At 39.8% G+C, this 12,739-nt stretch overlaps 1 protein-coding gene across 6 annotated transcripts in view; it reads left to right on the plus strand.

The window, feature by feature from the left end:
- ATP2B1 (ATPase plasma membrane Ca2+ transporting 1) overlaps window positions 1-12,739 on the plus strand; it is a 130,614-nt gene that overhangs the window by 1,540 nt on the left and 116,335 nt on the right. The gene's annotated exons all lie outside the window — the stretch shown is intronic.

Below are 12,739 nucleotides of genomic sequence, written 5' to 3' on the forward strand. Positions count from 1 at the left end.
CTTAGTAGCAGGAAGTGCCTCTAACGGTGGCGCTTGTATGACACTGTCATTCTCAACCAAATGGTGTATGTAACCTTTGGATGTTACACCAACTGAGTTTATGAAGAGGCCTTAATACTGGGGGATGATTGCTGCCTGTGGTAGAAGGGAGTGCTGCTGTTCTAGAGTGTGAAGGGATGGGGGGGGCATTCAGAAGATGGTGACTGGAAGAATATCTCACTGTCAGAGCAATTTTATTTTCCCTGCTGATGTGGAAGTCTAGAAGTTAGAAGAACTTCTGATAGGACTTCAGGAAGAAGCTTGCTTGGAAACCTAGCTGATAAAGCTTATGTTCATGACCTTGGAAGCATTTTATTTATCATATTTTTTCCCCTAGCAATGTAAGTGATTACTACCAAAATAACTAGTAGTGTCGGCCTTAATTTGTCAAAACTAGGACATTTAGTGTCCCGGATGTCTCAATTTGACTAGCTGTTAATGTAAGGGTCTCTAAATAGTGGCCAGTTTTAATTTGATCTATACTGCCATTGTGGGGGTGAATTAAGGACAGTGTTTGGAACTCGGCATGAAACTTGTTACAGCATAATCCATTTCAATGTTTCTTCTTTTGTTTATTTTTTTGTAAACTTTAAATATAAGAAGGATGAAAGATATACAGTAACAATTGTTAGAGATATTTTTATATTAATTCCCCCCCAACAAAATAGAAGACAAAAGAAACAACTGACAGTCTGAAGTCCTCTAAAACTGAATTATTTTATGCTGCCTTCAGCATAAAACTTAATTTTGGATAACTTTTTCAAGAGCAACCTATCAAAACTCCAAAGCTTATCTTGAAAACAAAGCATTATGTGAACTTGTGTTGTGTTAATTACATTTAAAGCTCCTGCACTTTAGCTTAAGGGAAGGGGTCATTAGTATCTGGGCCCAAAACATAGTGGGGGTGGGGTTCTGGAAGACTCTTAAGTGGTCCCTCAGCAAAATTATAAAGCATGTTCTGAGAATGAAGTCCAAATAAGATGTACCCCTTAATATCTCATCATTTTTAACAAAATACTTGTGGGAAGAGGTACAGCAGTGTGCAAATCTCTGGAAAAAACACAGCTGTAAATGTTTACAGGTGCTTCAGCAAGTGAGAGTTTAAAAAACTTTGTTAAATGATCTTGATAGTTTCATTTGCCATTTTTTTCTGTTCCATTTAGAAAGCAGGCAGTAACTCTACTATAGCTAGTGAGAAAGTTGTTCAGAATTACTAGTTTATTTTTTTAAAAGCTTTTCAGGAACCATAAATGCAAAATTTGGACAAGTAGTAAACTTTTTGTATATCCGTAAGTCATTGGTGACTCTCTTGGCAGAAATGGCTTCCAGCGTACTAAACTTAAATACTTATGGCATAATGAATGGAAACTTTTTTTTAGTGCATAAGTGGAAGAAGTGGCTCTGAATAGTAGAGCACAAAAATAGCTTTAACCCCCTACCCCCATGCTTTAAAATGTGAAATTGCAGATTTGGAACCAGCATTGTGGGTTGCTTATTTTCTTATCACTCCTCCTTTCCCTTTACTGGTAGCAGGCTACTGTGATGGTAGTTGCGGCGGTTTTTCACTAGATAAGAATTTCATTTGTGCTCAAATAGTAGGAGATTAGTGGGTCCAAGCCACCACTAATATGGGCAAAACACTTTTTTCCTTCTAGGCAGTATGCCAGTGTACCCCAATTCTTAACTGTAACACCTTACTATATTAAATTTCTACTGAGCAGAGACTGTCAAATATGCTGCTTATGCTGTGGATATTTGGGACCACAAAATTAATCTTCACCTTTGGTGCAAGTGAAATGAACTGTATTTTACAGGGACTTACGCTTTACCGAACTCTTGCTATTTTTCTGGGTATTATGACATTACTCTTCATTTTTATCTTAGACTTGCTTGGAAATTTAAAGCGGAATCTTGTCTAGTGTCGCTATCTCTTAATTCATAAGCAATATAGGTAGAATCTGTCAGATGTTAAATTTGAGAATTTCAGTTGCTGCATTACGGTTTAATTTTTTTTGCTGAACTTCTGAAAAATGCTGTAAGACCTCTGCTAATGTAAACTTGTAAATGCTTATGTAGATTTAACATAATGAAACACAACTCTGAGCTGTCTACTTATTTGAACCATACAGAACATACCATACAGTTTGGCTAGACACAAAGGGAGAAGTACTCAAAGGATGGAAATGCCAAGGAAGGAGAAGAAATTAAGGTGGCTTTAGGTGATATGATCTAGAGGACTGGGATAAAAATGAGTGAAGGAAAATCTTTAAAACTAACATGACTACCACCACCTAGTTAAGGAACTACTAGGCTTGGGGAATAGTACACCCAGGGGATGTGGTAGATATTATGCTGCCTGAGTAACTGCAAAATGGACTGTGTAAGCAGTTAAAATTATGCCATAGGGAATAATTCTTTGTTGGCACATAGATGGACAAAATAACCTAGTCTTTTCCAACTCAAATTTCTCTCATTAATATAGAGTAAATATTAATGGCACTCAAGTATTCTTTAGAAGACAACTAAAATGTCACTGACCTCAGTGCAGTAGAACTTCAGACAGACGTTTGGGTGTGCAAATTTTTGATGGATATTAGTCTTTTAATAAAACCATGCAACATAAACAAGAGACCTACATTGTTCAAAAATAGTGTTATTACATATTAACTACTAGTTTACTATGTCCTTAACCACTTTAATTTTGTTAAGCTTCTAAATTAAATATAAAGAGAAATTCTTAATCTTGTTGCATATATTTAATATTTCTAAATACTTTCTGTATGTGAATTAAATTTTTCAGGGTATACACTATTAGAACAGTTCTGTCTTCATTGTTTAAAGGAGAAACAGCACAATACAATGAAGTGTAACAAGGGTGTATATTCTTAAACATATTCTGTTTTGGTAACTGAAACTGGTTCCAGCTCAAAGTAAACTAATAGAGGAAGATAAGCAGACTGTTTGTCTCTAGGCTCATAAATGTAAGCTTTATTTGACAAAATACCATGAATCTGTCATGCGCTAACTAAGAGATTGGTAACAAGTTTGCTCCTCAAAAGAGAACCAGTACAGTCTTAAATTAAAATCTAATTACAGATAGGCTCTTTAGTAATCTTAAACACTTGCTTTGATAATCAGCTGCATTTTTACAATAGATTTAATTAAACTGTTGTATTAATATTCCCTAATCAAACATCTTTCTATCCTAATTTCTGTGGTTTTATCAACTAGATGACTGTATTTTGCTTACAAATTGAGACTAGCAGTTTCTAGTAACCTCCTATGGGGGGCCCAAAACTCACTTGTCTTGAAATGAGTTCTCTAGAACTCTAGTCCTTACACCTATTTACCGTACTGAATAACTTCCCTCTTGAAGGTACCAATTTCTTTTATTTTATGGCACAAAAATGATAAATGTTAAAATAGGGCAAAATATGTATTGCTGATCATGTTTTGTCCATCTGGCTTTACAATGAAGTCAATGCTGCAGCTTATTGGAAGCCAGATGCTTCAGTCTAAAAATCAAAATAGAGACGGATAACTGATTTATTGACACATTCTTATCTGGAAGATTTTTAGAATTATTAACACTAAGTTCTGCTATTCTATTGTTACTCATTTTCTTGAGTGATTAAATATTGCGTGGTTGCAACACTATCTTTTCTCATGTGAAACTTGGATCACCGATATTAAAATAAGCTGAATGTAGCTACCCTTAGACTTCTTTTCTTATTCACCATTCCTCCATCTTTGCCCAAAAATAGTCCTTGGGAAAAGACAAAAGTTGCTGTTTCCTACTTTATAGTTGAGGGTGTGTGGTGGGTTTTTTTTTTTTTTTAACCATGTAACTTGCAATAAGGAGGGACACTGAGGGTTATTAACTCAATCTTAAATCTACATAGGTTCTTGCATCTGAATGTCTTATAAATAAGACTGGATTCAGTATCTCTGTGGAACATGGCAGCTGTTCAGCAATGCACAGCAACATTGTACAGCAGTTTAGGAGACAAACGTAGGAGGAAGTACTATTACAATGAATACAGCAAGTGGGAGAACTTAAGACTTGGCTAACTTGCTTTGGACCTGCAATAGAGTTTTTATACATGAGCTCATTAACTCCCCAACATTAGGCGTCAGACAAAAGGCTGGAATTGGTCCACGTGATGTTTTTGTGAAGCTTACCTAACACTAGTAGATTTTCCAGAATTTAAGATATAAAACTTGAGTTGCGAGTCCTTATGACTGCAGACATCCTTCCCAATCTCAACTGAGTGAAACTGATGTCGCTATGTCTACCTAAGTAATTGTTTCAGGATGTGTGCAGGAATGTGAATTGTGCTGTCCTTGAAAAATCTGACTTTTAATACCAAATTCTAATACTGAAACTCAATATTACCTTTTTAATACTTAGTTGATAGTAGGATGTAGGAATGGAGAAGACTAGGTTGGGAGCTGGAAGTTCCTGCCTGGGAATGCAGGGAAGAGTCTAGGAGAACAAACGCTTGACAGACCACTTTTCATTACTGTTTGCATTTAAAAAGAGAGGGTTATTTGGGCACTGTTGCTTTATGTTTCTATCAGGTTCTCAAGTTGTTAGGATCTAGATGCTGAAAGGTCATGTTGATCTTTAGTCTAATTCAGATCTTACGGCTTTTTTTCACTTAAATATTCCCCATGCTTGCATTCCACTTAATTGACTCTTGGCTTGTTTGACTTTAGATGCACCATAAGTGATGCTTGAAAGAACTTAGTTAAATATAGGGTTTTGTGGTGAATAACTTAAAGAACCTTGGTGCCTAGGTGAGTTTGAATGTGTAAAAGCATGTCATGTCAGAGGTGCAGCCACACCATAACTGAGTGAGTGGAGCTGCCTGATGGGACAGGAGCTGCTGCTGCAGGGTGAGGTGCAGAGTGGCCTCAATCCCACTCCCAGCCTTGGCCTCTCCTCTGCACTGGGCTGGGAGAAGTGTAAGCTTGCTTAGGGCCCAGTGATGGGTTATTGCAGCCTTTCTCCTAATATCTCTATTTTAAAAAAAAGATAGGTAATGCTTTTTTTCCTATAGCTGTTGGCAGTCTTCAGTGACAGCAGTGTTTATCAGAGGTTTAAAGCTGGTGTACAGAGACTTCTGGCGTAAAGTAATCTCCCCTTTTAGGATAAAGGCTGGTATGAGACAATTTGTTAAATAAGTATCTATTTGGATACCTTGGATCTGCTTGGCCTTTGTCAATAAGGAAAAAATACTAACCTTGCTATAGCATAGATTGTATTGGTTGTGTTGGTAGATCCTCTTCTGCTAATGTATTGAGATCAAGTGTCAGTACTGATGTTAGAGCTGTCTGTTCTGTCTATTCAGTCTCAACTTTGAGATAGTTCCTTTGCCTGAAAATGCTAGTGTCCGTAGATGGGGCTGCCTTTAAGTGTCTTAATTCTAATCGTACGTCTCTGAAGAAAGCTTTTAGGTAGCTAATCTTCTGCCTGAGGGCTCTTGGGAGGAATTGTCCAGGGTGCTCTCTTTCCTCCTCTTTAGCAGTGTGCAAATATTCATTAGGAGCATTAAGTAGACAGACCTAGGTGAATAACTGTTTTTCTCTTCAGTTTGCTGGCGGTTCCAAAAATCAAAGTTTCATTTTTGGGATGTGCCAACACCTCTTCCCCCTCCTCCCTCCCCACCCCCCAAAAATTCATGTAAGTCAGAAAACACATAGTTTGAGCAGACTTGAAATTTTTGGTTTCAATTTTTGCTTTTAGTAGAATGGCTGAAGAGGATTAGTTTCACACAATGGCTGGAGGGCAAAGAGGTGATCTCCTTATAAGTGTTAGCCCAGTGTTCAGGGTACTCACGTGGGGTGCAGATTGGGGGGCAGAGGCAGTTTCCCCCCTCTGTCTAATGTGAAGAAGGAATTTGAACTTGGGTTTCCCACAATGCAAGAGACTACCCTAGCCACTGAGCTATGGGATGGTCTGGTGAGTGTCTTCCTCAGTTTCTCCTGTTGAAGGTGTTCCTCTTTCTTTGGCCCAGTGATTTGCCACTCATGACAAATACTATGAATTGTCCAGTGAATGATCCTGACTATTGACTATAAACACAGTGTAACAGCTTCTTATGAGGGATTGAGGACCACCACCATCCCTCTCCCACCCCCAGACACCAGAATAACCCATAGCTTGGTGGCTATTGCACTTCCCTGCAGTATGGAAGACCCAAGTTCAAATCTCCATATCACACAAACAGAGGAATCTAACCTGGGCCCTCCACGTTTGTGTTTTGGCACCTAATCACTTGGCTTTACTCATGAGGCTGGCTCCAGCATCTCCTCAAGAGGTCACTTGGTGATTCTAGCCCATAAAATCAAAATGTTTCAGTAATGTAAAAAACTACTGAAACAGTTTTGATAAAACTGGAAAAAAAAATATTTGGCAAATATGACAATGAATTTACTGATAGTTTTAGGTTTATTGAAATTTTTCCCAGCCAATAAATTACTTGCTGAAAAAGATCTCACCCAGCTCTATTGGTAAAGATGCATTAAATACAGTATTAAGTAGTTTGAGGTGCAGCTCTACCTTACCAACCCAGTCATCTGTCAAATGCTTTCTACAATGGTAGACATTTGGATTGCTGTAGTAAGGGCTTGCTGTCTGAAAGTCAATCTGGAGAAGACTAAACTGATGCTAGTAGGATAGGGAAGCAAGTGGAAAATATGGTAAATTGTAAATGCCCTTTTCTACAATTACTTATATCTACCCCCTCAAGATAGTTAAGTAAAGCAAAGCTCAGGGTAGACTATACATAAGGCCAGGAGTTAATCAGTTTCTCCTGGGAACCACTGCTACAGTGTTATATCCTGTAGTCACCTCACAATTAAACTGGTGCAATGTGCATAGGTCTGCTGATTCCTTTAGTATTCTTTAGTAGAATGGGGCTAGCTCATAATTTCCAAACTTAAATATTTTTTTCTATTGGATCAAGTATGAAATGGTCTCTAGAGCATATTCTATTTGTATTACAGGAATGCCTGAAGTGTGAGTGAAGGGGTCATCAGTGTTATGTAAAACATTGCTCCATAACTTCTATTGTACGGAGGAATTTAATTAAAATATACATAACTCTTACAGAAGTTTCTTGGGTGGTTGGACGGGGACGGTTAGGGTTCTTAAAAGCTGTGGAGATATGGGAGGCAGTTTTAGGTTTGTGGGATAAACACTGGCTGGATGTTAAAATGCTCTGTAAAAAAAGTAGTTAATGTTGACACAAACTTGCATATTTTATATGTTAGAATAAAAACCTCATTGAGATGAATGGCAGCAATTAATATCTTAGTTATTGTTTCAGGAAGCTTCCAGACTTGCACCTGTTTTAGACACAGTTTAACTTCTGTTTTTTTTAAACTGGAAAAAACACTGGTGCATGCTCTTATTTTGATTTAAATCAGATTTACTTCAGTTTAAGTAGATGAAAAACAGGTTTAAGTTAAAACAGAGTAAATCTGGCTTAAACTAAAATGTATCTACATGACCCCTTGCTTTGGTTGAACTAAACTGACTTAAAGTAACACCTAAAATAAACTGAAGCGTTTTCATGTATGCAAGACCATTGTCTAATCTAGAAAAGTTGTACTGGTTTAAAATTAATTTAATTTAATCTAATTAAATCAGTGTGAACTTAACATGTTCAATAAGGGTTAAATTTGTTTAAAACAATTTAAGCAAGAGTTAAATCTGTTTTAGATTTTAAAATCATTGATCAAGTTAAACCAGCACAACTTTTCTAGAATAGACAAGGCCTTAGGCAGACATCACATTTGCAACTTTTTTTTTCCTGTGCAACCATAAGCTTTGGAAACTCAAACAAAAGCTTGAGTTCTGGTGTGAAATTCTGTGCTAATGGGGTGTATTTAGATAGCTAAGTGGATGCAAATAACAAGGAGCTTGGGTCTTAAGTTTTTAAATTAAAGCTGGTGTGGAGTGTAAATCCTGCTTGCTTAGGAGTGTCTCGCCATATGTATGACATTGGTTGTCTTTTTTGATCTGCACCAGTCTTCTGAAATGAGTTTAAGATGTTGGTTTTTTAATCTATAAATTACTGAATGATCAAAGGCTAGCATATGTGAGAGGTTCTTTCTGTCCTTGCCATTCTGATGCAGTTGTGGTCAGTAGAGGCACTCAGGCTGGCGGCCCCAGACCAGACATTGAAAGAGAAGAGTTAGGAGAGGACTATTGGTGCTCACTTCTGGTACTCCTTTTCTCATTCACCCCCATCCTTAGTCTGAAGTAGCCCCAATCATTCATTCTTCAGGGTATTCTGCAAAGCCTGTCTCTCTCTTCCCAGGATTTTAAGGGATGGACACAATGAGAGTTGGTATTGTGTTTGGGGAATCTTTATGAAGCTCTTCACTTCAGAACTAAAAACTAGAGAGGTAGGACAAAACAAGAATTTGTAAGCGTACTGAATTTTGTGGGTATAAAATGCAATACATTGGGTAAATATGCCATTTACTCCTATAGTTATATGCAAGAAGGTAGTATTAGTTTGATGCTACTTTGATTAGATTGTTGTAAGTTAGGGCTTGTCTACATTTACAGTGCTGCTGTAGTAGTGAAGATGGCACGTATGCCGATGGGTTCCCATAGGCATAGGTACTCTACCTCCTTGAGAGGCAGTAACTATGTTGACAGGAGAAGCCCTCCCATCGACATAGTGCTGTCTAAAACCAGGGCTTAGGTGGGTATAATTTTCCATACCCCTGAGCCATATAGTTACACCGACATAAGTTGGCAGTGGTAGACCAAGTCTGAGTTTGACAGTTGTTTCACTGAGGAATCTGCTTCAGGCTGTTTACCTTGTAAACCCTGTAAAAGTAGCTGAGCAACTAAATATGCCACTGTAGGGCATTACTCTTTTTTTTTTTTTTTTTAAACCCTTGGTTATGCTCCATGTATCTGAGAAACAGGTTTTAGTTTGTGGCTGCTAATATAATAGCATAGACCTAACTAATAGTCTAGATGTTAATCAAGGTGTACTGTGTTCTGGATTTAAAAAATAAGGCAGTTAAACAGCTAGCTAGCAGTGAAGACAATATGAAGTTGGCTATAAAATAGGGGTGTGGGTTTTTTTGGGTCATCTTACTGACCTGTTAGTGATTACCTGTAAAAGTAGTGTATGTACTTACTTCAAATTTTAAGGCTCTCAAGTGAGAACTTTGAACAGCACTTAAAGAACTGCTACCAATAGTAGTAAAATATGGAAATTTATCTTTTGTCTAAGTAGGTGAAATGTGCCCCAAACTTCGTTTAGTGAGGGCAGCAGGTATTTGCTTATGCCCACTCTTACCAGGTGAATATATCACCAAAGTGTGTGCTAATTCCTGTTGTCTTGAATCATTTTGGTAGACAGCATTAATTAACTGAATAAATAGGTTAACCTCTGTCACTTAGCATCCTGTGTATATGAAACTCAGTGATTGTTATCTGTTCTGCCTGTACTGAAAACTGGTGGGTATAAAATATTTGGCTTCATGTTTACTTAGTCAGAACTTACACCTGTGAGTTCTTTCACTATTTTGACTGTTTTGAAACATAAGAGTGGTCCCTTTGGTCTCTCTGAAAGTACAAAAATATTTAGTAATTTTTCATTCATTTAGCCATTTCAAAGGCACTCAAGGCTTTCAATGCAAAACTTGATCTGCCTTTCTATTCCTATCTCATCACCTGTCCCTCTAGACCTGAGGTGGGCAAACTACAGCCCATGGGCTGTATCCGGCCTGTGGGATTGTCCTGCCCAGCCCTTAAGCTCCCAGCTGGGGAGGCTAGCCCCTGGCCCCTCCCCTGCTGTCTCTCCTCCCCCCACAGCCTCAGCTCATCTTGCCACCAGTGCCCTGGGGGGTGGGTCTGCAAGCTGCTGGGCAGCACAGTGACATGGCTTTCTGGCTGGGTGGTGCCTCTGTCAGACTTGCAGCTCTGAGTGGCATGGTAAGGGAGCAGTGTGGGGGGAGGTTGGATAAGGGGCAGTGGGTCCTGGGGGGCAGAGGTTTGGGAGGGGTGTGGTCAGGGGATGGGGAACGGGGGGGTTGGATAGGTGTGGGAGTCCTGGGGGGCCTGTCAGAGGGCAGGGCTGTGGATAGGGTTCCAGGCAGTCAGGGGACAGGGGGCAGGGTAGGTTGGATAGGGGGTGGGGTCCTGGGGTGGCGGTTAGGGTTGGGGGTCCCGGGAGGGGGCAGTCAGGGGTCCAGGAGCAGGGGACATTGGATGGGTGGAGGGGTTCTGAGGGGGGTAGGAACTGGGAGGGGGTGGGGGCCAGGCTGTTTGGGGAGGCACAGCTTCCCTACCTGGCCCTCCAAACAGTTTTGGAACACCGATGTGGCCCTCAGGTCAAAAAGTTTGACCACCCCTGCTCTAGACACACACCTGCTTAAATTTACGTAAAGAAACCTACATTAACTAAAACCACTTTTAAAAGCAACTTCTGTGTTTAGACAAGATAGCTATATTTCACAGTGGCTGTTAATCTGATATAATTTCAAGTTTAAACTAGTGTAAAAATCAGCATGAATGTTCTGGTGTTGTCTGCATACAAATTTGAACCAGTTTAAGTAAAAAGTGCGGTTCTAAGGTTAAACCTCTGCAACCCTTGTTCTTGAGGAAGGGGCAAGGGAGTAGATCCCTCGGGGGCAGGGGAACAGATCAGTTTCAAGTTTTCAAATATAGCTTAATTTGTGTGATGGAAATTCTAATAGAGAAATACTTTCTACAACATGCTCTTAACTCCTAAAAAGAGGATGAGGGACTGGAGGCAATCATGGCAGATAACTTAGCCCTGTATGTATAATTGACTTTGTGGCATCAACTGTTAGAACAACGCTTCCTCAGCTCTCGTCCCCTAATGCCCCTACTCTACTTGTGCTACGTTGATGACCGCTTCATCATTTGGACTCATGGAAAAGAAGCCCTTGAGGAATTCCACCATGATTTCAACAATTTCCATCCCACCATCAACCTCAGCCTAGACCGATCCACGCAAGTGGTCCATTTCCTGGACACTACGGTGCTAATAAGCGATGGTCACATAAACACCACCCTATACCGGAAACCTACTGACTGCTATACTTACCTACATGCCTTCAGCTTTCATCCAGACCACACCACACGATCCATTGTCTACAGCCAAGCTCTACGATACAACCGCATTTGCTCCAACCCCTCAGACAGACAAACACCTACAAGATCTCTCTCAAGCATTCTTAAAACTACAATACCCACCTGCTGAAGTGAAGAAACAGATTGACGGAGCCAGAAGAGTACCCAGAAGTCACCTGCTACAGGACAGACCCAACAAAGAAAATAACAGATCACCTTCAGCCCCCAACTAAAACCTCTCCAACACATCATCAAGGATCTACAACCTATCCTGAAGGACGACCCATCACTCTCACAGATCTTGAGAGACAGGCCAGTCCTTGCCTACAGACAGCCCCCCAACCTGAAGCAAATACCAACAACCACACAACAGAACCACTAACCCAGGAACCTATCCTTGCAACAAAGCCTGTTGCCAGCTGTGTTCACATATCTATTCAGGGGACACCATCATAGGGCCTAATCACATCAGCCACACTATCAGAGGCTTGTTCACCTGCACATCTACCAATGATATATATGCCATCATGTGCCAGCAAAGCCCCTCTGCCACGTACATTGGTCAGACTGGACAGTCTCTACGTAAAGGAATAAATGGACACAAATCAGACATCAAGAATTATAACATTCATAAACCAGTTGGAGAACAATCTCTCTGGTCACTCTATCTCAGACCTAAAGGTCGCAATATTAAAACAAAAAGACTTCAAAAACAGACTCCAACGAGAGACTGCTGAATTGGAATTAATTTGCAAACTGGATACAACTAACTTAGGCTTGAATGAATACTGGGAGTGGATGGGTCATTACACAAAGTAAAACTATTTCCCCATGTTTATTCCCCCCTCCCGTTACTGATCTTCACACAACTTGATTATCACTACAAAAGGATTCTCCCCCCCCCCCCCCCCGCTCTCCTGCTGGTAATACCTCACCTTATTTGATAACTCTTGTTACAGTGTGTATGGTAACACCTGTTGTTTCTTGTTCTCTGTGTATATAAAATATCCCCACTGCATGCATCCGATGAAGTGAGCTGTAGCTCATGAAAATTTATGCTCAAATTGTTAGTCTCTAAGGTGCCACAAGTACTCCTTTTCTTTTTGTGAATACAGACTAACACGGCTGCTACTCTGAAACCTGTCATTATGCAAGGCACTGAATTTAGCCGTATGGAGTGGAAATCTATCAACTTCATGAAAAAACTCGTACAGCTACAGACAGACATCTTCCTTTCCAAATGCAAACAGATGGACATCATACCAAAAGGACTGAAGGTAAAAAATCCATTACAATTTACATACCACACAAACTATGCTGACAGCTTGAGCCACACGCTCTCAAAGAAACTGCAGAGCCACCTGATCAACATCCTCTACAGCAAACAGGGAAAGATTAAGAATGAGCTCTCAAAACTGGATACACTCGTAAAAAACCAACCTTCCACAAAAACTTCCTTGTGGCTGGACTTTTCAAAAACTAGACAAGCCATTTAAATACAAACTTTGCTCCTCTACAAAGGAAAAAGGACACTAAACTATCTAAACTACTACATGCCACAAGGGG

This window comes from Lepidochelys kempii, chromosome 1 (genome assembly GCF_965140265.1).
Source record: "Lepidochelys kempii isolate rLepKem1 chromosome 1, rLepKem1.hap2, whole genome shotgun sequence".
Taxonomy (NCBI): Eukaryota; Metazoa; Chordata; order Testudines; family Cheloniidae; genus Lepidochelys; species Lepidochelys kempii.